Source organism: Eulemur rufifrons, chromosome 7 (assembly GCF_041146395.1).
Source record: "Eulemur rufifrons isolate Redbay chromosome 7, OSU_ERuf_1, whole genome shotgun sequence".
Lineage (NCBI taxonomy): Eukaryota > Metazoa > Chordata > Mammalia > Primates > Lemuridae > Eulemur > Eulemur rufifrons.
Window position 1 is genome coordinate 33,259,108 of NC_090989.1, and position 22,903 is coordinate 33,282,010.

The 22,903-nt window shown below is 35.8% G+C and overlaps 1 pseudogene; it reads left to right on the plus strand.

The window, feature by feature from the left end:
• Positions 1 to 19,837: 19,837 nt before the first annotated feature.
• LOC138386176 (ras GTPase-activating protein-binding protein 2-like) lies at positions 19,838 to 20,720 on the plus strand (annotated as a pseudogene).
• The last annotated feature ends 2,183 nt before the right edge of the window (positions 20,721 to 22,903 follow it).

The following is a 22,903-nucleotide window of genomic DNA, read 5'->3' on the forward strand; positions in this document are numbered from 1 at the left end:
AACCAGCTACCCAGAGAATCTGCCCGATTCAGTTTGCAGAAAGTATGTAATTAGGTGTTTAGATTATTACTCTTAAGCCCAAGTTATTTCAATTCTGTTGAGAGTGGAAGTCAAATTATAAGTTATGAGATCTGGTTAGCTAAAGTAGTCTAAGACAGAATAAATTCATACTGATGATGGACTTTCTCTGTGTGTTATAATATAATGAGCAAAGAAAACACTTCCCATAGTAATATGGAAGTGAATACATTTTCATGGTGGAATTAATGTAGTAATCTAGATTCATATTCTGTGAAACCATGTAGAAGTCAGTATATTATCCTTTTCTCCTTTGGAGCAGATAGATAGATATTCATTCAACCATCCACTAATTTATCCATTCAAAGAATAGTTGAATGCTTACTATATGTCAGGCATGGTGGTAGACACTGGTCATATAATCATAAATAAGACCTAGTCCTTGTTCTCAAGAGGTGAAAACCTAGAGGTATTCTCTAGATATTTAAAAAAAAAATCACAAAAAAAATTAATTGTGAGATTAAAAAATCTCATATATATCACCACCTAAATGTCTCATCAGATGAACATTATCTATTTGCTATATGATATATCATATCTGATGTCCATGTATCATATCTGATATCCATATATCATATCTAGTGTCCAAAACACTCTTGGTTATTAACATATAGTTATAGGTTTTAGGTTAACAGAAAATCTTTAAAGTATGCATATAACAGGTCATTTCATAATTCCTTATGTTAACCAGCTTTTGCTATTAATCAAACTACTAGTTATCCCACTTGCATAGCACAGAAGGCGTTTTGTTCTGCCAACCACAGACTACAATTCCAAAGAAGCACAGATAGGGCATAAAGGTGTTGCATACCAACTGTTTACATGGATGGATATCATTTTGTTACTTCAACACAAAAGAAAAATGCATTTGCTTCTTGGGTTAAAAAAGGCAACAGGAGATGATCATTTAAGTTAGAAAAAGACAACCCATAAGGACCAAAACTACTTCACACAAGCAATTATGTCAACTGCCCTATAGAAACTAATATATTTAATGTGCCACATAATATTTCCCAGCCTCTGGGAAATCACTAAATATGTTATTTAAACTCAGTCTATGCTTAGGGGAATACTTCATTTAAAAGGGCAGTTTTTATTGGGAAAAAATAAGAAGTTAGCACTAGCCTTAAGGTCTGTTCTATGCCTGCTTCTGAGAGGCACAACACTTTTCTTCAGTTGATGGATAAAAAAGTAGACAAAGGGGAGCCATGAGTGGGCTAGTATGTCCCTAGATGGAAATGAGATATGAAAGCTCAAGAATTGAGTTTTCCATTGAAAATGTTGGGTCATTTAAGTCTCAGTGATTCAGAGTACTGGTAAATGTTTTTACTTGGAATACATATCCTTGAATGTTATGTTGTAAAAATGTCCAGAAAATGGGATCTGAACAAAGCCATTTTTCTACCATTATATACTAATAGAACAAAGTAAAACAAATGCGTTCATGTACTCTATGCTTTATTAAACTACCATGACTTCAGTTTTGCCTGTGGCATTTTTATGAGAACTTTTTCTTGTTTTACTCAATTGGATAGAGGCTGCTTAATGGCCCCATTTAGTCCCCAATCATTAGCAGACTTACTGACTTACTTGATTTCAACATAAAAATTAAAAAAACAACAATCTATCAAAAGCCAAAGGTAAAGAAAAATCCTTGGAAATTTTTCTCTTGTGAATCTCTCTGTAAAAGCTAGAAGACCTAGTATACTTAAGGATTCAGTCTGGGAAAGGTATGAAATTCAAACTATGACTTCTCTTTTCCATTCTTGCTTTCCTGTTTTGTCTCAGTTGCTAACTTTAATAAAATCACCCTCTTATTTAGGTACCTTCTCCACTTTAGCCCTTAAATCCAATTGTTTATCAAGTTTTGTTGATTCTTTCTTTTTCATCTCCTTCACAATTCTTGAAGCCACCACCCAAGTCAAGACCCTCCTTATCTGACACCTGGATGAGAACTGTTAAGTATCCATTTCAACTCCTGTGTTCTTTTGCTATCCACACTGCACAGTACTTCTAGGTGAATCTTCTCCAAACATTGTTTTTGTCGCTTAATTCTCCTGCTTTAAAATAAATAAAGCTGTCTAGTGATAACATCATTTATCAAAATGCTTCTTCTTATTATTCCAAGTCTTCCCTAATCTGTTCCCAACCCATCTTATATTTTAGTCTCTTCTAATATGTTTTTAAATAGCTGGGGATTTGAATATATAATTCCTTAAGATCAGCACAAATCATACCACTTAGTTATGACAGAGGTCATCAACTATGGCCTCTGGACCAAATCTGGCCTATTACCTGTTTTTATGTGCCATATGGGCTGGGAAAATCAAAAAAAGAATAATATTTTGTGATATATGAAAATTATATAAAATTCAGATTTCAGTGTCCATAAATAAAGTTTTATTGGCACATAGTCATACTCATTGTTTAGGTATTGTCTATGGCTGATTTCACACTACAACAGCAGAGTTGAATGATTGCAACAGAAACCATATGGTCCACAAAGTCTAACATATTTAATATATGGCCCTTTACAGAAATTTTTGCCAACTCTCGGCTCAAAGGATATCTAATCAACTGATGGCAGACACACACACACACACATATATAATATATACCTCTTACTCAGAACAATGCATGCTAGCCATGTTACATTCTACTTCATGAGCTATTATAAACATGAATCTCTTTTTAGCAAACATAGAAAAATATTTCTATCAAAATCTACAAATACCATAAGTTTAGTGGAAAATAGCAGGAAAAAAGGGAAAGAGCAGAGGAAACATATACATAGAGCAAGAGAAGAATTTAGTGAAAGAAAAAGATAAAGAAGGCAACAGTGAATAGTTTTTGCAGACGTCAATGGGGAAAAACAGAATCAGAATTGTTAAGCATAGGAGCAATATTACCACATCAAGCCATCTCCTGTCCTGTCACTTCTTCTTAATATTAAAACAAAAACAAAAATACTACTTTTTGGCTTGTATTTATAGGATTTCATTATATTATCTGTTAGCCCTCACAATAACCCTGATTAAGGCAATAATATTATTCAAAGTTATAGATAAGGAGTATAAGACCCAAAGTTGTTGTCCAAGGAAAAGACTAACTCAGGTACGATTCCAATGACCATTGTTATAACACTATGCTGCCTTTTATTATTCTTCAATATTATGCTTGTTATTCAAGAGTGCATATTTATATATTTAGAAAAGCATACATTTTAAAAATTAGTGTAGAGAACTGTCACATTGAAACTCAGCTTGCCTCTTAAAGGCCTCAAAACCTTCTTGCAAATGCAAGTGTTGGTTTTTACCTAAGTCTTTTTTCAGAAAGAGTAATCAAGATCTTGTTGACTGGGAAATAAACCACAATAGTAGGTTTCAAGGCTATTGACTGATGAATAAATATCATTCTAATAATTAACATTTATTGACCTCTTATTTAGTTTCAGCCATTCTTTTCTCACAATAATCCTAAAGGTGATATACAATCATTATCCCTGTATGCATCATAGGTAATTGTACCACAAAAAGGTTTCAGGTAACTTACCCAAAGTTACAGAGCCAGGCAGATAGGGGATCTGGAATGTAAACCTAAGTGGTACAACTCTAGAACCACGCAATTAACCATGATGCTTGGCTGTGAAAATCTTTTTAAGCACCTAAATGTATGAGACTTTTATTTGTGAATTTCATTTTCAAAATAAAATGAATTACTTCCCCTTGCTAAGGCAACAATTTGAATCTATAATACAACCATTGAAAGACATAAAGGCTATCTTTGAAGACAAAGCAGCACGTCATCCCACCCAACAAACACATATGCACACACGTGTGTACAAACACATGCATCCATAATTACAATCACAGTGATAAGATGTGCTCTGTAGTCAAAAAGTTCTCACACTCCATTATGATGTTCACCAGCTTACCAGTAAAAAGGAGCTCTTCCTATGATAAACTCATGTGTCGACCATAGAGAAGTTGCTTTAAGTTCAAGAAGTGTCTTTCCTTCAGGCAACACTCACAACCCTTTTTCCTCATCATGAGATCTTGGTACTGTTAACATAACATATTTTCCATCATTAGTTGGCTGAGAATGGTGCATAATGAACAAACTACCTCGGGTAGTCGTGGTTCACGTGGTCCCCAAACATTGATGAGCACAGAGATTGAGCTATCTCCTCAACCATACTACTGCTTTTAAGTTGATTTCCAGACAAGAGGTCTCTGGAATGAAGAGGAGGAACCTCACTGCTGTTGGCATAACATTTGTCAGTAAATTGCCTTTGGTATTTTATCAACAGAATGCATTGTATTTCATAGGAACTACACTATTTTTAAAAGCAAATGAATAAATTATATCATAATATGTAGAAACTCTTTTCCTGGAGGTCAGTATAAGGACACCGAGTACCTTACAGCATTACATAAGATACTTAATTACAAAGGTATATTTTATCTCTACAAGATAGTCATTTTTATTGTAACAATTTCTCATTTCTAAGAAATGTTTTTCCTCACATGTAGGAATTCTCACACCATAATGCATCTTAACATCCCCAAATCATACATAAACATGTACATTTAAGGAGGTGATGCCCTCCCCCAAATGTTGATTTTAATTCTAAAGTACATCTTAAACAAGAAAGTCTCTTAAAATGGGCCAGGCATGGTGGCTCAGGCCTGTAATCCTAGCACTCTGGGAGGCCCAGGCGGGAGGATCGCTTGAGCTCAGGAGTTCGAGACCAGCCTGAGCAAGAGCGAGACCCCGTCTCTACTAAAAAATAGAAAGAAATTATCTGGCCAACTAAAATATATATAGAAAAAATTAGCCGGGCATGGTGGCGCATGCCTGTAGTCCCAGCTACTTGGGAGGCTGAGGCAGTAGGATCGCTTAAACCCAGGAGTTTGAGGTTGCTGTGAGCTAGGCTGACACCACGGCACGCACTCTAGCCCGGGCAACAAAGCAAGACTTTGTCTCAAAAAAAAAAAAAAAAAAAAAGTCTCTTAAAATGGAAGAAGTGAAAATGATCTAATATTGGTCTGGCATAGAAATAAAAAAAAAAAATTAAATTCTCTTGAAGTGGTTTCTACTGCTGTTAAAATTGAACGTGTTTGCCCAGATCACATGGAATGCTCACCACCTCCTCCTGACAAAGTAAAGCATGAATAATGGCAGCAACCATAACATCTTGTCTGTCTTGCTGCCAAAACCATCACCCTGTGACATAGTGAGAATTAAAAGTTCCTAACCCTCAACTCAGTTGACTGGAAAGTTTCCATTAGAAGTAGATTCTATTGTGCTCCCATAACCTACATTTTAAAGCTCATTATCCTCTGTTTTAGCCTTGATGAGCTGACAACTGTAAAACATTCATGAAAACACAATTCCAGTCTTGATAAATGCTCCCACTGTGTAATCTATTGTAGTAATGATCTATGCATTACAACTACTTCTTGAAGTACCAAAAAAAAAAAAAAAATCACGAATTCACATTGTTTATGTAAACACACACACAAATAGATTATATATATATGTAAGTACTGGGCTTTAAAATTCAGTTTTTGATTGATGCCTTTTTCTTTTATTATCAAGAAATTTTGTTTTCCATACTCCTGAAGTGATTTAACATGAACAACTTTCTTTTTCCATCCATCAAACAGCAGTACCCACCAGGAATGCAAATAACTCTCAATCAGTCTTGATAGTCAAGAAAATGTTAATCATTAAATGCACCATGGTACATTTACCAACCTCTAATGTATTGTTTTTCTTTCTCTCATATAGTGTGAAGAAATTTGTATGCCAGATTGCCTGAAAGATTTCTTATGATGTATTTACCAAAATGATTGTATAAGTAAAAAATAGAAGCTCACATACATTCTCTTAAGATTAAAAGTCCAAAATCAAAAGTGTTATGTGTAGATCCACTAATAAAAGGAATGTTCTTTCTCTTAATATTCATTTCATTTAATATGTTAAACATAAACATCAGGACTTCAGATTATAGAAAATGCATCTGAAAGTACTTTTCAAATATACCCCTGTAAACCTCTAGATGGCAAGCTTTAGTAAATTTTTATGACTGGCTTGAATTCACAGTTTCTTACCAGTTCTGACTAATCCACCTATTGAAATGATTTTCAGTTTAATAAGCTACTCAGATGTATTTGTGCTCTATGGAAGAACAATGGATAAAAAAAGCCAATGGCAATTTTTTTCCTAAAATTTAATCTTTTTCTTTGTGATTACCTAATTGTAACAAGATGGTGTTCCAGTGTCTTCTAGCAGTATCTTTTTGGAGTGCTGAATGTTCTGGAAAAGTTTTACCTGATAAATGATTTCAACCGGCTTCTAAAATGAACTATTCCTTTATAATTATAAAAATTAGTTACAGCTTTTGTTATAGGAATCTTAGAGATCACAAAGGATAATAAAAGTCCTTTGAGAAACATAAAATGGAAGTTATGCACATGAGTCTGTCATTAGATCATTAGAATCCTCTCCACCTCAAGCATGCCCTTTACAAAACAAATGTCTAACATGAACAACTTCCAAAGCATGCATGTTTTGTGATATATCATGCATAGCTGTTTAATTTTATAATCACTGCTATTCCTTTAGTCAAGTTAAAATATATTTATTTTCAATGCTAACTATATTCAAGAGTTGTCATGGATAACCAAATAAAATTAGTAAGAGAGTTGATAATTAGCAATAATCTTGAAGAATAAAATACAGTTATTGCTAGGATACTGTATTGTGTTAAAATTTTGTTAAAATTTTAATGAGGACTTGAACAACATCCTGAAGTTAGCAATGGCTATGAGAAAATTCATTACTTAGTGGACTGGATAATGTAGAACTCTCTTTTCTGAAAGACAATTCTTCCTCTATATACATGGTAACTATAGAAACAACATTTTAGTACGACGTAGTACTAGCTACTGACCACAACTGGGCATCTGACCCAATTGCATGAACATCTGACAAAACCAGGGAAAAAGTACTTTTTAAACTTCAACTTCTCGTCAACATGAGTCCCTGACCCAGAATGAACTAATAAGAGTCTTTCTCTAAAGGTTAAAAACTACAAAAAAGGAGAACAAGTCTCTCTCCAGAGGATGAAGCTATAATATATATAAAGTTTATAAATTAGCAGTAACCACATTTGCTTTTGTGTGGATTGGAGAAGTGGAGAAGAATGAATCATACATGAGAGAGAGAGAGAGAGAGAGATTGAAGCAGGTGGATAGAGTACCTAGGGAGCGAGGTTGCTGATTCCAGTTATTTCTGAGGCTGAGCTCTCTTATCTTCCCAGTCTGTGAGGCAGCCTAGAAGCCATTCATTGTTGCCTATATTTTGAACACTTGAAACCAACTGAATCTTAACTAATACTCTTTGTTCTTTTGTAGCTGTATTTTGAAGGAAAATCATTTAAGACCTAAAGAAAGTTGCTAGGTTTTTAATTCTTAATGCAAATATTAATTGAAAGTGAACATATCTTTTAAAATATGGCAGGAACAAGGCATATACCTTCTTATATAATTCAAGCACATTAATTATTAATTATGGGCAATAAAGAAAACAGGACATTCACTTAGGAGACTTTCATACCAACAAAAACACACACACACAAAAACAACTATGTGACTATAGAAATGTAAAGAGAACCCAAATGAATAAAGTTGTTAAGATTTTATTTCATTTACAATTATAAATATAAATAAGTTTTGGGGCAGATATATGCATGTCTTATCCCAGAAACACACAAAGGTTGAGAATTTTTATAGCTCTTATAAGACATTTTAGTCAAATTTTGCATGTGAAACTAAAATGAGCTATGAAGGTGAAGTCCTGGCTTGAGCTCACCTCTCCTGTTCCCAAGCTGGATGAACTTTCATAAACTCCTCATAACTCAGAGTCACATTCTTTGCAGGCAATAGACTTCCTCTTTTTTAACACAAAAGTATGATATTTGCTTTGCAAATGATTGTTAGATGCTCATGGAATTTTTCTTAATTTTGAAAGGTGAAAAATGCAGTTGATTTCCACTAGGGGCTCCTAAAGCCCTGCAATATGGGAACACCTCCCTGAGTATAAAGTCAACACAGAAGAGAAATGAAGTAGGTGAAGAGAGAGGCAGTGTCATGGGGTATCACTTGGGCACATGGTTCCACTTATGCCTGAAGTCAGTCCTGCCATTTGTCTTTACATTTGTGTTATATAATAATTTCCCATTTCCCCCAAACCAGCATGTATATGGTTTCATTAGGAAACAAAGCAGTCTTGCAAAGCACAGAGTCAAACCCAACTTTCTGATTCATGTTGTTTGGTGAAATCTCTTATTTTTTCATGGCTCCAAAGGGTGAAATCATAAATAGAGAATAAGAGAGAAACTACTTGTCTTTGTTCAATTATTTTAGATTCATGCAGGAAACCTTAATATGTTGATGTCTACATGTAATTACATATGAAGAAGCACAAATTTCCCCAGATCATGTATACAGATGTTTGTGTTCAAAATGTGGTAGTAACATATAGTGATTGACAAAATAAGGCTTTCAGAAATTTTGAGAACCTTAAAGAAAAAGTGGATCAAAACATAAAACATGAAATATCAAAGAGATTTATCTTTTTTAACATAAGATTAGTGAATGCTGCCTAACAGATCTCCAAGTGAAAAATATAGAGGAGTTTTAGATTACAGCAGAGATGCCCAGAATAATTAATGTGATTTAACTGAAGTATACATTAATAACATTAAGGAGAATATGTGGACTGTTTTTCCTTGGTTTTTCTTGCTCTATAATGTGCTAAATTATGGGTACCGAAATATTCATAAATTGAACACTCGCAGAAAAGTGTAATTGAATGATTACATGAAGGGTACTTATCTAAGAACTGGTTAAAAAAGAGAAACCTCTGGGGAAAGACCAAAAAGACATGGTGTCAGAGACCTGGACTGAAGTTCTTGACCTATCAATTGCAAGAGATAATGTCTTGCATAAATTGTCTGATATCTCTAAGTCTCCACTTTCTCATCCATAAAATCGGATTGATATAATAGTTGTGTGACTGCTTTTCCAGCAGCCTTTCCTAGAAACTAGCCACCATCCATATGGGAGCTGCAACACTATGTCTGCTTACACTTGGCTGTTGCAGGTGAAGGAGTGTGATCCTGGTTAGTCCATCAGGCCCTTCACTGGGCTTTGTGAACCGGAGAGGTCAGATAGTCTTCAATAGCCAAAGCTGGCAGATGACAGCTGAGAAGCTGCTATTGACGATAGTTACTTCCAAACAAAGAAAGGCAGTCTGCAATAAGAAAGAAGCTGACAAACAGAGAAATACAGTTAAGAAATAGTGAGTCATGTGTTCTGATAGCCAAATCATTCTGAGGTCAGCTATGTCCTGCAATACCCGTTGCTTGGTGGTTCAACTTTTCGCTGGAATCACTAGCCAGAACATTCCTCCTTCTATACCTCATGTTTGAAATTAGGATCTATCATGTGCTGCCAAAAAAATTCTAATCTTATTAACTTTTCTAATTGTATATACTTTTTATAGATAAACTATGAATGTAGCAAGTGTTTGAAAATGTTAAAGCACTACCCAAATATAAGACAGTGTTACTGTGGTTATTATTTACAACTAACTTCAAATGTTTGAGAGTCTGTCACATTTTCTTATTATGAATAGTTTCAAATGGCAGAACAAGGAAAATGATTTGGTGAAATTTAGAGAGTAGGATTTCAGCTCAGCGTAAGTAAAGAGGTTTAAAAAACTGGAGTCTTCTAGTTTTCTAGTGTTCAATCTTCAGATTGTATGAAACTAAATCTCCATCACTCTGTTCCAAAGGCTGAACATGTTCTAATTTACAACAATATTCCTTCAGTTCTATTTTTCTTTAGATAAAAAGCTACCGTTTCAAGTTCTCCATCACCTTTGTTTAACATACACATACACAACGTATTAATATATGTGAAACCATATATGCACATTCATATATATTACATACATTTTAATGTACTTTCTATCTATATAATATGCATGTTTAGTTTCTAAACTAGTGTTCCTTAAAAAATGATATAGTCTATGATTGTTCTAGCAACTACTCACCTTTCTATGAAGCAAGAGCAAACAATTATGATTAGAGGGAATCCTTCAACCCTATTCTTTGTCCATGTTTTTCAGGTGAGGCTGGAATTGTTCATGGGTAGAGGACACAATCTCTGTTAAGCCCATTTTTAAATTAAACTTCCTGCATATGGAGATTGCTTAAAGGACAGACACACAACCCAAACTGGACCAATTAGTGAAAAAATCAGAAAGTTGCTCTAGAACAATTAAAGGAGCCACCAGGACATTTGCTGGGAATTCTGGGACAAAGATCTTTTTTCTCCTGTTGTAAGCATTTGGTCCTGAGATCTGCTAGCACCTTTTATGTGACCCTGAGGGAAACAATGGGAAGGTAGGGGATAATATCTTAGAAACAGGGTAGAGAAATAAACCCAGCTGGGTCCTTGATGATTAGGTTGAGTGACTAGATTAGAGCTAATGTTAAATCTAATGGCATAGATGAATTTTTATATTACCTTTTGGTGTTTAAAACAGTTTGAGTTCAACTGTCTTTAACTTATAATTGAAAGTATCCTAAATAATGCAAGTGAGGTGAATGATTGCCCCTACTCTTTTTTTTTCTTTTCTTTTAAGAGACAAGGTCTCAGTATGCTGCCAAGCTGGAGTGCAGTGGCTATTCATAGGCGTGATTGTAACACACTATATAGGCTTGAACTCCTGGCCTCAAGCTTACACAGTGCCATCACTGTGTTTTTACAACCTCCCCATATCTGTATACTCTGACATTTTACTCTAGTGACAACATCCACAAAATCTGTAATACTAAAGCGAGCCTTGAAATGGCAAAATTTAAAAAGTAAATATAAGATATCTGCATAAAAATATTTACTCACCTGACCATGGACTATAAATTGCCTGCTAAATGGACTGAGAAAAACTCTGAAAAGTCTGAACTCTAGGTAAAGTTATATATTACATAAAATTTGTCTTCAGGACCATATTCCTCCCCTCTCACTCTGAACCCACGCCCTCTCCTCTGAGAAACATATACACAGAATATTTATCTTTGCCCATCAGTAGGCAACACATATTATGAATACTTCCTGCATTCCAATATCTTTTTTTTTCCTCTGCAAGATCTACATCAGGAAATGTATCAGAGCGAGGAAGAACTTTTTATTTTCCAATTCTCAGAGTTATCTTCATTCTAGAATGAATGCCTGTGTAAGCTAGGAGGCGATGAACCCCTATAACAAATGTTTATAAGGACAATTACAACAGAATATAACAGAAACTAGCAGAGATTTGAATCTCATAGTCCACCAACTCAGGTGTTTAAAAAAAACAGAAAACTTTCTTTTTCCATCACTTAGTTTAATTTTTATCTCTAGTCTTTATTCTGCCTCAAGACAAAAAACTTACCATATCTTTACTTACTTTGACCTTCCATTATTGTCTTCCTTCCAGAAGCAGGGAAAAGGAGGTTGTAGATGCTGAGACTGATGTGAAAAATATTACCAGGAATAAAAAACTGTATCAGAATAGTTTCTGTTATACTAGGCTGTTTTATTAGTAAAGTGTAAGAGTTAATTGGGAATTCTGAATTAATCTGATTGCTATATCTATTGGAGCTTTCTCTTAACCTAATCTTCCATTTAAAGCCTCACATTACCAAAATAATAATGGGTTTTGGATAGACTTGGAAAGGCAGTGCTTATAATAGCAAAATGAGTAGGTAATGGTGAAATCTCCAGCATCAGTTATCATAAGACCGGAAACAGATAATTCACCCTATGATAATAAAATGATTCAGAAAATGGGAGAGAAAGGAAGGAATGGTTTTCAAAGAGAATGTCTGAGAATCATAATTTGCACATACTTCCAGAAAGCAGGTCTGATAAAGCAAGAATAGAAGACAATGGGCTGGGACATTTTCCCCTCTCCCGCAAGTCTGTGCAACCACATCAAGATTAAACATAACCTGGCCTGGCTAGAAGTCAATTGGTGAAATAAATTATAAAAATATAATTAAGTAAGCAGAGAGGCCTGGGCAAGCTTCTTGGACTTTTTCAAATCAAAGGTGTAAAAATCGAGCTCCTTGAGGTCATTCTATCAAAATCACTAACAAAGCCTACATCTGACTTGACTCTGAGCAAAGATCACACCTCAGAATCAATTAGGGAAATTACAAGCTAATGGTGCACAAGGGCACATCTGTGGTTAATTGAGTAAAACATAGTTAATCAACCTTTCTAAGTAATAAGCATGTAGAAAGTCAAAATCACTGGTGTTCATTGGTGCTTTGTCCTAAGCCCTGCTACTTAAAATATGGCTCTTTTATGGGTATGAAACTAGAAATATACAAAGGAGGAGAATGAATGTCTCAGGATGGTTTTCCTGGCATAAGAGGGCGTTAGAAGGCTCCACTTCCTATCACCACCAAAGGCTTCCCGCATCTTAGAAGACTGTGTTTGTGTTCTAGTGAGAGCACAAACGTGTGAAAACAAAAATAATCAATCAAAAGCAGCTAACCTGGAAGTTGTATGGGTCAATAAGCTAAATATGAGCTTTGATCCAAAGAAATTTTTATAAGGAGGTTAACTTATTATCACTCCCCTCCTGATGATATGTTCTGAAAATTAAGTTAAAAAATGCTACCTGAATATTAGTGTGGCTCATCACTCCCTTTTGTTTTGAGGATATTCCAAGAGGTAAAGGCCATAGAGGACCTGCTATGTCAGGAGAACAGAAAGTACAACTCATGATGGAATCCATCATTCTCCAAAAATGACATTCCAGAGTCTTTCTTCCATGCACCTAGTTCTCTTGAAGACAGCCTTGTTGCAGAAAGAATAGCCAAAAATCATTTCTACTGGCCATGAGTAGAAGAAGCTAAGAGCTAATTCTGAGAGAGTTGGGGCAAACCATCAAAGTCCATAGGTTTTTATAGAGCAACACAATTTCTAACTTAAGCCAGTTGAAGAGTGGGCCCCTGGTGTTAGGGAAAGTCTATCCTCTAATTGTTATCTAAAGCACTGGGCAAATAAGCCAGAGCTATTTTAAAGAACCCAAACAGCTCACATCCTCCTCCTGCTGAGTACATTTCTAACAAGTCGGCATTAGCACACACCTTTCTCTGAATGGAAGAGAACAAAGAGAAAGAATAAACGAGATATAAAACAGAAAACGAAAATGCCCTAGGGTTGTTCTGAACTCCAACTGCTCAGCCCAGGTGAATGGTGCTTCATCAGCACAGTGGGAAGTTCCCAAACACGTAGGTCTCACACCCTAGAAAATGTCTCTGATATGGCTCTCCAATCAAACTAAACAAAGAATTTTAAAGAGAGGATGAAAGAAAAAAAAAAGTGGCATGTTTTTGTGGGATGAATATTACTTGCCTTGTCTGTTTTGGAATTGGTTCTCTGGCACCACATAACTGTCTGGAGTGTTTTCTCCCAGCAAAACAAGACTCGAATTATTTATATTTTCATTGTGTCACATTACATGAGGCTACAATGCATAATAATCCACAAAAAGAAGCCTCAGGTGACACAGATGGTAGCACCAATTGTTTAAGAAGAAAATCCTGATCACAAGCTTCACATTAAAACTACTCTGAAAAATGAAATCATCGTAAGAAGAAAATAGAACTTTGATTGAATAATAATTCTGAATAAATGTCAAATTCCCCCATTTCCAGATTCATCTTTGGCATTAAAGATGGCTTCAGAATAAAATAAGAAGGATGCTGCTTCTTGTTTCACATGAATAGAAATTAAGTACTCTACGATCTTTTGAAAAGCAAGGAGAATTCTGCAAAGCTTAGATGAGCTCAGATTTTAGAAGAGGGTATATATATGTGCAGCCTATAAACACATCATCATACCCTTCATACATGCACTGTTTCTAAGTGTTCAATCTGCCAGATATGTGGGAATCAATGCCGATAAGTTAATACAGTAACACAGAAGATACCAACCTCAGTTTAAATATATTTTCTCATTTTTTATGGACTACATGAAGGTGGCAGTATATATAACAATAACAGATACATAGAGCATTGAAACAACCTTTTCTGAAACATTTATGGCTGTAATCTCATATTGAGAATGTCATTTGTATAGTCTGAATATTTAAGATGTCTCTGGAACTCTTTGGTTTATTGCCCTTTATATTCAACAATGACAAAGATGACTGTGAGAGTTTCAAAAACAGCTGCCAAGTTTGGTCTATAAGCCAGGGTCCTTCCAAACCCTGGGTTCAAATAGATATAACCCTGCATTCACAGCTGCAGGCTTCCTGAACAGGTCTTATCTCAGGGTCTGGCGCTGCCCTTGCACACCCAAAGTGGCCTGCTATACTCTTTCTGTCTGTCTGCTTCTAGAGAGCTAAGCCAAAGATTTCTCTTTTGTGAATATTTTTAGGTTTTGTTGCCTGCCGTTCTCAGTCTTCCCTCTTTCTCATACTATCCATAAGCTATTTTGGCATCTGGCTGTCTTTCCTCCCTTGTGTGTGACTTGCCTTGTGAAGCTCACTTACAGCTGCACAATTTCCATGCTGGTTGACAGACTGAGCTGTAGGATTTCATTTTTAGTGAGTGTTGTGGTACTTGATGTCCCTTCTGATGTAAATAGAGCTCTGTGAAGTTTCTGGAAAATACAGACAGAGACCTGTGAGTAATGGTCAAAGGCTTAAAGGAGATTAATGAACTAGTGCCACCCTGGATTTCTTCCCCAACTGTACCCAGAGTGAAAAGTTGGCATCCATGACCTGTTCAATTGACTCATTTTTCACCACACTGAAGGGTGATCTTGGAAATGGGAATAATGCTTAATAATCCCCATGGATTTTCAAGCTATTTTAGCACCCTCAAGCACAGGCAGGGCCTCTTTTCTCATCTATTGCTATCAATAATCATTTGTCAGAAAGCCAGCAGAACATACCAAGTACAGATAGCTTTCATTTCTGTGTCTCCAAAGAGTATCCTTAGCACTGTGAATGCTCTTAATGCTGTAAGGTGGTACCGTTATTTCAATCTTCTTCCAAATGAAGACACTGTCCTATATATCTCTGGTGTGTACAGCTGGCTCCATGCTTCCAGTGAGTTATCACGTATGCAGAATGGTTTTTGAAAGTTGTAAAGATGCCCATATTTTTTTGAGCTAGAAGGGCTTTCCCACAGGCCAAATTTATATTCTAATAACGTAACCCTCATTTCTCATCTCCCTAAGCAGGGTTTCAGGAAAAGATGTTCCTGAAGCCAAATCTATAAGTTATTCATACTTCTACATCATTAGAAATAGGAAATGGCTCCAACACAGCTCTTCGATTGTCACCCACAAGGCGGTGTCTTCATGTACTAGCTTTGAATCATAATTAATTCTATTCACATCCATATCTGTTTAGAAGCACCACAATTCTGACCTGCTAGTGATTGAAAATACGTCAATGCAAAGTTCTGAGATCCAGACTATTCATACTATTCTTTGCATTTCTGTCCTATCAAGAGGATACTGTTTTTACTGCTACAGCAGGTAAAAACTACAAATGACTCTGGAACATTAATTTGGCAGTGCTCAGTAACTGATTGAAAGCAGCTCATTCAGGGATTGTGCCAATGCTGGAGAGAGATGAGAAGTCCTGACAATTGCCGTAGTCAGCATTTTGACTCCCTTATTTACAGAGGGTGATGACGGTCTTCCTACATCCTGAGACACATTACTAATGCTTTATGGGAGGAATCCATACAGATGTCTAAGAAGCACTATCTTGTTTAGAAATCCTTAGCAAGGGTGTGGTAAAGGCTAAGGGCTTTACTATTTTTTATTCTGCTTGTCCTGTCAACTGCTGTCAAAGGTGAGCATTATCCTTAGCAACTTCTTGAGTTTTCTGTATAATAGAGAGCCTTGTGCATAATGGTAGAAGACTTTAAGGAGATTGATAAATTATTAACACAAAGAATTCCTTCTCCAAACGCTTTCATGATGAAAAGATAGAACTGCCGTATCCGTCATTTGATCCACAAGGCATTCCACAGTGCCAACTAATAGCAGCCCAAAAGAGGTGAGTGAACATCAGCAAAAGCTAGAAATTACAAAAATGCTGTAGGTTTTAAGGTTACTCTAAGGTCCTTTAACAACTGAGAATCTGTCAGGGCTAATCTGCTTATGAGGAGTTGTTTTCTGCATAACTTTGAAAGGAGATGAACTTGAGCAAGAAGATTTTGAAGTTAGGACATTAGCTTTGTCATGAATAGGCTTTACATTTTCAGCTTTTAATTTTCCATATTTTATTAGGATAGCTCATATGTCTATCTCAGAAAATCTCTGTTATCACTACTTGTATAGTTATCTAAATGTGCGTTACAATTTAGGGTTTTACCCAATTCTGAATTTAAAAGAGACATATTATTGAACAAAAAATGATAAAACATTAATAATTTTATGATTATTTATAGTTATTAATATATAGAATCATATATCATGGCTAAGATGAACAAAGCATAATGTTTATCAAGGGAAAGAATAATGAGGAATTCCATTAAACAAGGTTTTATTTACACATTAAAAACAATAACTAACATTCCTTGAGCATTTATTCCATTCTGCGCACAGTTCTATATATTCTACATGTATTCACACATTTAATGTCTATAACAAAACTTATGAGATACAGGCTATTATATTCCACTTTTTGTAGACAAGAAAACTGAGCCACATTGTAAATCAGTACTTTGATTAAGGTCAAACTCTTAGTACATGGAACAGATGGTGTTAAAAGCCAAGTAGTTTGGCTTTAGAGTATGCTATCTTAATCATTATTATACACTGCCAGTGTTTAACACTAATAATTGCTTTGATTTTATTGGGGGTATCACTGGATTAAGATCACTAGTGATCATGGTTGTTATCAGTTATATATTATGACAATAATTCTGCAAAATAGACTGCCCAAAACTTCAATAAGCATTTATTTATCATGCATTGGTGGGATGCAGCTGATCTATGCTGGGCTTGGCTGGACTTGGCTGAGCTCATTCATTCTTCTGCAGAGTGGTGGTGTTGCATATGTCTCTCTGCCATTCTCTTCTTGCGTCTTGTTTACCACATTCCATTGGTCCAATGCAAGCCACACTACTAAAAGTATATGGCAATGGCTATAGATACGGGGAGGGGTAAAGAATTGGGCCATTATTTCAATCCACTGTAATTAGTAACAAGGAAAGTGTGTTGGGTTGGAAGCCAAATTCTATTCTATTCTATTCATTTATTCAGTAAACTCCCTTCATCTTTATGTGTAAGCACTGTCCTTACATCTAGAGCATACCAAGACAAAATTCAGAGTTGCTCCTTCAAAAAGGCTTGTAATCTTATGGGTAAGATAAACAAATTGATAATTACAATACACCATGCTATTGCACAGAATGCTATGAGAGAGCAAAGAGTAGCACTCCAAAGAAGGGTTGTATTTAAGGTGGAGAAAAGAGAAAGGGTCAGGATGACTCCTGTAAGACAATATTCGGGCTGGATCCTGAAGTATAGGTGGTTTAGATAAGAGATTGAGAATAGCAAATGTGCCTAAAGCATCATTACATGCAACAGGATGTCAAGAGATGAAGGTATAATATTCAGATCATAAAGGGATTTGCATTTCACCCTAAGAAGTCAAAAATTTATCCCAAAGGCAGTGGGAGGCTATGAAAGATTTTAAGCAAATGACCAAATTTTGTGTCAAATGTATAAACAATGACTAACAATTTTCTGATGGAGACTTTAGAATATAATATATAGATAAATAAGTGGTATTAAAGAGAGGAAAGACTTCTGTAACGCCCCTTCATTTTGAAGTCTCCAGAGGCACTTTATTTTTGATGTCTCAGAATGGCATCAGGCCCTGAATGACTGGTTCACACTTACTAATAAACGACATGTGAGATAAATACCAAAGGGTTAAGTTATTCGTATGTGCTGAGAAACATAACATTCACACAAACCATAAATATTTGAGTCAGCAAAGTTAGCATATTGGCTCCCAGTGACAAAACTATGTGGCCATACAGTGATCATAATCAAAACTTGTTCTATTAATTTACTGTGAACTATTACAATGACAAGGACTACAAAACAGAAGGGGGACAGACATGGGAATCAGATCTCTTGGTAAGCAGGGAATCAAAACAATGGTAGGTAGACAAATGGAATGTTTAATGGCAACAAGCAAGGATAGCCGATGTTTTCATCTCACAATAGGGTTGGGCTTTCCATTCAGATCAGAAAATCTTAAGGGTTCCTGGCTCCAATCCAAGATCTAGCTTTGAGAGTGGGACATAAATAACTTCGTGTCCAGTGACTAAGGTATTCTATTCATTTTGTGATTATTACCATTTCCCCCCAAATACTAGTACCCTTTTTCTGTATTTCCATGATTGACTGATGCCCCTTCTGTTTGGCACCCTTTGTCTTTAAATATGTTAATACCTTAACCAGAAGCCATCTAGTCAGTCATTAGTCTGCTGATCTATAATCTGATGTTGATGTTATCATTTATCTCCAAGGCAGCCAACTATTTCCTTCATTGACAACATTCTTAGCAGCCTCCTTATTGTAGCCCCTCAATACTTAAAAACAAGGACACTATAATGCACAGTCAACAGCTATTATATAAATATACATATGCAGTCAAGTAAAAGAAAAAAAAAACATTTTTGCTTATTTAATGATGTAGCTCTACTAGTGAGTTTTGACCTACAACAAAAGCATATGTGTTTTCTCTACATTATTTAGGTCAATATATTCATGAAAACATGCTTTTAATACACAGAAAATTTTAACTTCAAGTAATGCATCTTTCTAATTATATAGTAAAGGGCAACAGATACCTCCAGATAATCTTTGAAATAGGAAAAAGAAAAAAGAATTTGTTTGTCCTCTGCTTTCTCATTCTTTTTCTTGTGTTCTTTATTACCATGAGCAAAATATTTGAACGAAACAGGATTTTTGTTTATAGATGACTGCCTTCTGTTAATGCTGAGAAACCCTGCCCACTCCTAAGTAATAATTTGATTATATTATGCCAATTATTTTGGCAACAAATGAAGGAAAAGGAAATAATGAGTCTCCAAATTGCACACTGATAGGAGGTGTATGTAGCTTCAACTATGTTTAAACAAGATAAGCAATTAAAATAAGGTATTGCTTGTACCCATGATGTATAAATCATGCAGAAGGTCCTTGTCGCTCACCTAAGTGCCTGGAGCCTGGGAAGAGGTGGTTGTGAGGGGTAATAAGCTCATAGCTCTCTAGCTTCAGGTTTACCTTAGGGAGGGGACAGCAAACGAGAAGAATCGGCCTGCTGACCTCCGTGCTGTTTATTGGAGTATTTAACATTGTACATCAAAGAAATGGTTGTGGAGAAACCTGGTCTGCTACTGGAGTTTGTGAGGCAATATTATGCGTTGCTGAATAAAGCTATAGAATATTTACACAGGTTTTATGACACTAATTCTTCCTGTGTTCATGGTGGAGTAGATGCTGGTGGAAAGCCCTGGGAAGTTGTTTATAGCCAAAATGGTATGCATCCCCAAGTATAGTCTCTGAACTTCTGTGAATATCAGACTAAAATTTATCAGATGGATGCTCATGCAACCCTGAGTGATGGAGTAGTTGTGTGGGTCATGGGGTTGCTGTCTAACACTGGACAACCAAAGAAGAAAGTCATACAAATCTTTGTTCTGGTCCCTGAAGGATCTGTTCCAAATAAATTTTATGTTCACAATGATATGTTTCATCATGAAGATGAAGTACTTGGTGATTCTGAACCAGAACTTGATGAAGAATCAAAAGATGAAGTAGAAGTGGAACAAGAAGAAAGGTAACCATACCCTGAACCTGTGTAAGAAAATGCTAACAGCAGTTTCTATGAAGCTCACCCTATGACGAAGGGCATAGAGGAGCCCTTGAAAGAATCCTCTCATGAACCTGAACCTAAGCCAGAATCTGAAACAAAAACTGAAGAGCTGAAACCATAAGTTGTGGAGAAAAACTTGGAAGAATTAGAGCAGTCTACTCCTCCTCCCCCTGCAGAACCTGTTTCTCTGCCAAAAGAACCACCAAAGCCAAGAGTTGAAGCTAAACCAGAAGTTCAGTCTCAGCTGCCTTTTGTGGATGAACAATGGCCTAAGAACCAACCTGGTTTTCTTTCTGGAAGACCAAGACCAGGTAGAGGAAATATGGAACAGAATGACTCTGACAACTGTAGAGTAGTTTGCTACCCAGTCATCAACTTTTTTGGGGAACTTGTCAATTGATATTGATGAAAATGAACTGAAAGAATTCTTCATGAGTTTTGGAAATGTTGTGGAACTTCACATCAATACTAAGGGTGTTGGGGAAAAGCTTCCAAATTTGGGGTTTGTGGCTTTTGATGATTGTGAACCAGTTCAGTGAATCTTAATTGCAAAACCAATTATGTTTTGAGGAAACTAATTGGGAAACTATGGGGAACAGAAAAAAAAAAACAAGAACTGTAAGGGGGCGAGAAACCAAAGGTGGTGGTGATGATCGCAGGGTTATTAGGCACAATGACCACGGTCCTGGTGGTCCCCATGGAATTGTGGGTGGTGGAATGATGCGTGACCATGATGAAAGATGATCTCTTCCAAAAGGTGGCAGGGCACAGAAACTTGGCTCTTGAAGAGGAACTGGGAAAATGGAAGGCCACTCCACAGGACAGTGTCTCTAAAGCTCCACTGTTGGCAAAGTCTTGGCAGTGGTACATTATTCATTGTGTTTGCATGCTTTTTAATTTGTTTTGGCTTTGGAATGTGACACAGCTTTTTTGATCATTTCTTTGATGTGAAAAGCATCTTTTAGTTATCAGTTAAATTGAGGTAGACACTATTTCCTGAATTTCTCAACAGGATTCATATTGTTAATTTATAAATCTAGACTTGGATAATTAAGGACTGAGAAATGACCATATCTTAAGATACCTACAATAAAATGAACCCAAAAGGACCTGCCCACTGAATTCAGGTTCTTTGAGTAAAAAAAGAAAATCTGCTGAACATTTTAAGTGTTACTATTTTCTGCCTGCTAATGTTAGAAACACAAATAGTGCAATTAGTGCAATTGGAAAATCTTGCCTTTTTTATTGGCTCCCCCCCAAAACACAAACCAACAGAAACTTGTTATGCACTGATCAAAATACACTAATGGGTACTCTGAACTCATTAACATTGACATCTGCAACAGGAGGCAACAGGGGAAAAAATCTTTCATCATCTTTTCCAGTAGAGAATAGTTTGTGAAATGATAAGAGCATTTTATCTGCTTGCTATGACCAGTGTGTATATACATAAAACTTAACAAGGCTACAAGTATATTCCAGAAAGAAATCATTTAGTTATGAACTAAATAACAAAAATCAGAACTTGAAATACTATGGTCTTGAATATTAGACCAGATTTGGTAGTTCCATATCTAAGATTTTTCTACCTGCCCCTCTTCAGTATAGGGATGGCTGGTTGCTCAACACACTCCTTCTCCCCTCTTTCCTTTCTTTAAGCTGTGTACAGTGAAAATTGTCTTTGTTTTTGTTCTCTGATATTGAAATAAGTATGATAGTAACTTTTATTAATACATCATTCCAGTCTTACTGGTAATTTTGTGCAGTATAGAGTATAGATTGCTGTACTACAAAGCCAAACAGCTGCAAAATGTTGAAAATTCATTGAAGTGTATAAAAATTGCAGAATCTTTAAAATAAAAACAATCATGCAGAAAATTGCATGTACCTATGATATATAAAATCGAGTTAGAAAACGTTTACACCTGTATAGAAATATTGCTGCTTTGTTTGTCTTTCTTTTTTTGTTTTGTTTTGTTTTACATCTGAGACAGGGATTGGAGAATGGAGGATTACCATGTTTATCAGAATACTTTTGTTTGCAAGTAGTAGAAACAACTCAAACTGAAATAATAAAGATAATATATTGTGTTAGTGACTACTTTCAGGTAGGAGTTTAACCACAGTTCAAAAGGTATTATCAAAATTTGTCTTCATTCTTTTTAGCACTTCTCAACTTCTCTTCCTGGGTGTTTATTTCATTCATCGGAGGCTTCTTTTTCATGATCCAAGATGGATGAGTGTGGCTCCCAAGAAATCATACTTCTGCATTTCTATCCATCAGAGAAGAGCATTGCTACCATAATCTCTAAATAAATGCCCTGAGATTCACTTTGATTGAACCAGCTAAACCACAAGCCCACCTGTGAACACTGTACCTGGTAATCTTGTCAACTTCCTGTGGCACATGGTTGTCATAGGAGCAGGGAGGAGGTGATTAAATTCAAGGTAGTGTACCAAGAGAAAAGGAAGAAATTTTGAGGTTAAAAAATGGATTTGTACTCTGGTTTTAATATCAAATATATATATTAAAAAATATTCCTGCTCAGAAATAAACTCATGCATTTATGGTCAAATGATTTTCAACAAGCCAAGACCACAAAATGGAGAAAGGACTGCTTTTCTATAAATGGTGTTAGGAAAACTGGATATTCACTAAGAGAAGACTGAAATTAGCCCCTTATTTCATATCATATATGAAAATCAACTAAAAGTTGATAAAGACTTAAACACAAGACCTGAAACTGTAAAATTGCTAGAAGAAAACATAGGGGAAAACTTCAAGACCTCGTTCTGGTCAATGATTTTTTCAATATGACTCCAAAAGCACAGG